We start from the raw sequence: 5374 nt of genomic DNA on the forward strand, positions 1-5374 counted from the left end.
CTCCTCTGCATATTCAGCCACATATTATAACAATAGGAATGGATACGAAATACGGAAAATTTGTTGCGATGGTACGGTACGGCGAACTTTTCCATATGTACTCTTAATCATTCAACAATTCACTGTTGATCAAAAAGAATAGGCTGACATCGCACGATATGAACTTGGTCCGAAAGCAACACTGGGTAATATTCGTACCATAATTCTAGTAATAGTCATAACTGTTACTTATATTATGATTTAAAGGCACTCATGGCATACTCCTTCTATATAGTGGATACGTCTCCTCGGCTACTGCATTAGGGTTTTTTTTCCTTTTTTTCTTACTTCAGTGAATATATTCGTATACCATAATCGCGAATCTTCTGCGGAGACAATTTGACCGTGTCACAGGCTGGATGAAGCAGCAGAAGGCGCGGAATTCAAATTCAGTGATAGTACAAATCGCGAAACGATGGGCAAACACATTATTAACATAAAGCATTATAGAAGTGTATGACTAATTCAAAAACACACAATATCTGTACATTGTCCCAACCGTTCGGAGTCAACGAGAACTATGTCTGAATAAGTGAGTTACCTGTTTGTCAATTGGCGGTCAAGGTCGGCAAAAACATGGCGGACATTGGCTTTGAAAGCTCCGTTGTTGTTGTTATCAATAGAATGATGCAGTCATTATAGCTCCGTCAGCTCGACATTTTAATCATCGCGTCTCTTCACCATCCAACCGCGTTACCTCTTTTTGCACGAAAGATACAATTGCTCCGGTCAGCTGGGTCGTTAAATTATGCTAAGTCGTATATTTATGAAGAGTGACATTGATCAGTAGCAAGCAAAACAGAGACATAGATGAAAAATACTCGAATCAATTAAACTTTAAAAGGTCTACCTATATTGGTGTGCCGTTTTGTGGCAGTGTTGTGAAATAGATAGCAGCCAGAATCAGTGTGACAGCAGTAAAAACGTTCGAGCGGGGCAATGAAAACGGCCCCAAATGGCAAACAGAATCGTCCTTGCAAATTTTCCTTGAGTTAGCAAAATATACAAGCACAGTACCCAGACTTCTAACGGAAAGCAACGGAAACGCATCTATAACTCGTATTCGATTATTCCTGCACTCTATTCTACCCAATATTGTTGCCCTCTCCATTGGCAGAATGGGAGAATACCTAATAACCGGGTCAATTGATAAAAACAACTCTGTTAGACGATAGTCGCCGTAGTGCATTGATGCAGCGGGATCCAGGAACACCATGCTACATGAACCTGGTAATGGATAGACTGGAAAAAACGCTTCGTGCAGTGTACGAACACCGCGAACTAAGTTGACTGACATAGATCTAATAAACATCAAAGTTTCGCGATGTGTTAGCTATAAACGAGTCTACATGGCCTTGTGAGCACCACAAAAAATCAGCTCAGATTAGTAGCGCATTGTCCATCGGTAGGCGCCAACAACCTAACAAAACTGTTAATAAATTTTACTAAATATAAATAAATTTTGCTAACTTATCTACTGATCGTTAGTATTCACACATCGCGCACATGCCGGATCGACGACTCGTTAAACCTAACTAGAACCACCTTTAAGGTAGTCGCCTTCGTGAAGTTCTTAAGATGGTAAGCAGTATCGCTGTCGTCTTCGAATGGCAGTCTTCCCTGACGATAAAACTCTGGGTTTCCTTGAAATAAATCTGTTATACCGATGTCAACGTTCCTTATATCATGCCATGCTTTACGCATCTATAACTTTAATAATTATAACTTCCGCATTTAGACATGTTAACGGAACTCGAAGCAGAGATTCCAGGTGTCTATTAAGTATTTTTCATTTTTACCTAGAAATTTCCTATATGAAACAAACGTATAATAAATAAAAGTTACTAACGTAATATCAACATGGATCAGATGCACCTTATTTCAGTTACATTTTAACTCTATTCGCGGCAGCTCAACAGTCGTCATTTCCCATGCAATACAAAACGTGGCGACAAGGACATCATATATAAAAATGCTTTAGGACACACACGGACCATTAATGTTTAGAAGACAAATAAATCAACCAACCAATAAAAGTCCTGAATCCAATACCAGCCTGCCTGAAAAAAAGCATCCGGTTTGAGCTTGAAGCTGCTTATTGGTCACTTCTAACAATGACGCGACGATTGGTTGTACCTTCCGCTGCATTCGGGTTGAACAACGACACCAAACGATGCCTGGCTTGTCCAAGGCATTGTGGTGAACGCCCCGAGACGAACCTATATCGACAATTGGCGAGCGACTCCTGAGGCCGCAGTAGTATTAAACGCCTTATGAATGTTATCAGACAAACAAATATGGCTGAACAAATGATTGATATTGTGTGTATAAATACTGTAGTCGTTTACGTGTACCATTTGAAATCATTTGTTTTATCATCTAGAGAAATATTGTTAAACAATGGAGCCGGTGATGCCACCGAATTATTTGTCAACGCCGCCGCTGGCCAATCTTGTGTCGTAAGCAATAATATCAAATGTTTACAGGTACGAAGTTATAACTTTAAACGATCTCTAGTTGTTACAATAAATTCACGTAGGGTCACGTAGCCTAGTTTATTGTAAGAAAATTATATATAATTTTTTTCGTGGCACAGGTATTAAGAGGGCCTGATCTAAGGCGTGCCATTAATTTAAGTCACTACTAGTGTTAGACATCGCGGACTAAACTAGGAGAAAATCTATTATCTATATTTAGTAGTTATTTAGTAGTTAGAGTACTTCTATTTATATTGATGGAAAGTGGTGATCATATGTATTTGGTACACTTGCTAATCAATCGGGGCGGCTGTGACACCAACTTGATAGATTTTAATGTACATAACGTTAATATTTCGATAACTATATATATATATATATATATGTAAAATGAATAATTAATAAACAAGCAATCTTTAACGAAGGCAGATTAGAGCATTTCTGCCATCAAGCTATAACATGTGTACTTCATGGTTTTCTTGGCACTCACATAATTCTAAACATTAGAATTACAACAATTATAAATTTGATTTTTTTAAAGTATCATGGTTCTGTAGATAGTATTTAAAAAATAAAATATTATATTTTTATACCTATCATACAACCGCTGCATTCATGGTCCTACGATCTTTGTAGTCGTACTAATATCACAGGTAGTGCTAATAGAAATACAAAGATCAAGGGATACCTTATGCGAAACGGCTTCGGCAGGCTTTTAACGTTCTTGTTGCATCTTCGCTAGGACATCTAGGCAAACACCGGGAATCCCTTGTTGCTGACGTACGTTCTCAAATCAGCTTTGCTGGTTACAGTTACTCGTGTAGGCCGTCAGGTAACTGAACTATCATTCTATCCTATTCTTGACTCGTTACATCAATCTTCGCTGGGTAACGTCGTAACAAAACGGCAACAGGCGATTTGTCTCTTCTGCGATTGTGCGTAGGACAAAATGGCAAAACGAGAGACTCGATATCTGTCGTTTTGAGATACGAACAAACAGTCGATTCCATTTGGCCTAATAATTAACGAACCGACTAATGGTCAATGGCGGGGCGATGTTTAGCCAGTTACATACGTACATTATACTTGCGCGTTTAACTCAATGGTGTCTATCTAACAGTTCTCTATTAACTTCGTGCGTCTTTCGAGACGCGATGGCTGCGCGTGCTAGCCTATTTCAACTTATCTCTATGCTTCAGTTGCCCAACATGTAGCGTTCCTTGAAAGTTTACTTCTCAGCTTACTTATGCAGTGACATTCTCGTGTTTCGGCTGGAAACGACAATTGTATCACGAGAAAAGTATAATACTATTAATTACTTTTAATAACAGCATCAGCGGACCACAACAGGTTTCATTTAAATATACAGGCTGCATCAGGTCGAAGGCACTGAGACTGATAAGGAATGACAACATAAGTAGCACATAGCAACAACAACAATAGCGTCAACATTTACTTTGCCTCTCCATCTGTCGCGATTTTTTGACGACGTTGATGTCGCTTTGGATTTATCGATTCCTGCCCGAAGCTTTCGCTAGTGGGGTAAACGAGTAGTGGGAAAAATTGGCGCTCTCGACAATCTAAACCGCGGCACCGGTATCACGGCACGTCGTTTGCAATGGCGACGGCAAACTTGGATAGTAATGATAGTGGCCTGACTAGTCGTCTAGGCTCGACTCTTGACTCCATTCGTTCTCTAGGCCTAAAACGATTCCTTCAGAAGTTAATGGAGTTTAAATGAGAAGAAAGCAGTAACACATTGCTATTATTACTACTACCACCACCACTTTCCAGATTCTGCCATTTGCTACAAATCGGAGACTCGCTAGGCGGAGTCGCCCATTTACCGAAACCCAGTGTTCTACCGGGTGTTACGCAGAACTAGGCTTTACTGAACTGGGATTAGCTTCACATTGGCTCTCGGCTGCACTTCATTATATATGTACATATACACAGTTGTGTGTTCGAGGGCATATGTTAGGGCATATATACGAAGCAAATAATCGAAGCTTCTGTTATTTTGTATCGCTTTGTTAAGGAGTGTTTATACAATAGGTTTATGATTTTCATAGTAATGGATGTGAAGATCACCTGCTATTTGAAATATTTGTTATTGGATGTGCTGGCTAGACACAATGCTCATCGAGAGCTTGGTGGAAATGTGAAGATCTAATATATTGGTTATTGACGGAGTTGCTGGTTCGATAAGGAAACGGTCAGAGAGCGATTTTACATCGCACGGATGTGTGTTCAATGTAAGTTGATAGTTAATGTATTATTGACCATTTTACATATTCGTATATACTATATGGAATACGAGTCAATTTGTGGGTTGAGAAAATGTATTTGGGGTTGAGAGTATTGCGAAACAGGCCGGTGTAGTCATTGTTAGCTTTAGACACCCGTAGTCGACAGACTAACCTAAACTGAATGTAAGTGCAGCTTTTGTAATGATTAGATACCAAAGGTCTGCATTGAGCAAAAATAACAATATACGTACAGGCATTGAAGCTCATAAGGGCTGACTTTCTGACGGCATTCATCGACAATGAGCCGCCGTCCCTCTATTGTTAATGCTGTTTTAACTTCGAGCTTGCCTTCGATTTGAGCTGACTGCTGTCAGTTCGAATGTACTATGTTTTTAACAGGTATTTTTTAATTATGAAGCCCAAGCTGATAACACGAACTTCTAAAGCAATCAATTGCCAACTAATTTCAAGCAAAAAAGGAAAGTTTTCATCTGGGTAGAAACTCGGCCAGCGCTTAAATTCGGCGCGTCCTTCTGTCAAATTGTAAAGTCACCGCACTGCTAATCGCCATAGACGAGCTTGTTGCTTTGCTTGTAAAAGAACTAACTG

At 39.5% G+C, this 5374-nt stretch overlaps 1 long non-coding RNA gene across 1 annotated transcript; it reads left to right on the forward strand.

Moving 5' to 3' along the window:
• The first annotated feature begins 253 nt into the window (after positions 1–253).
• Positions 254–2402, forward strand: LOC111272529 (uncharacterized). Its single transcript, XR_002687572.2, has 2 exons — positions 254–1620; positions 1909–2402. It is a non-coding gene; the product is annotated as an uncharacterized LOC111272529 (long non-coding RNA).
• The last annotated feature ends 2972 nt before the right edge of the window (positions 2403–5374 follow it).

This window comes from Varroa jacobsoni, unplaced genomic scaffold (assembly GCF_002532875.2).
Source record: "Varroa jacobsoni isolate VJ856 unplaced genomic scaffold, vjacob_1.0 contig02528, whole genome shotgun sequence".
Taxonomy (NCBI): domain Eukaryota; kingdom Metazoa; phylum Arthropoda; class Arachnida; order Mesostigmata; family Varroidae; genus Varroa; species Varroa jacobsoni.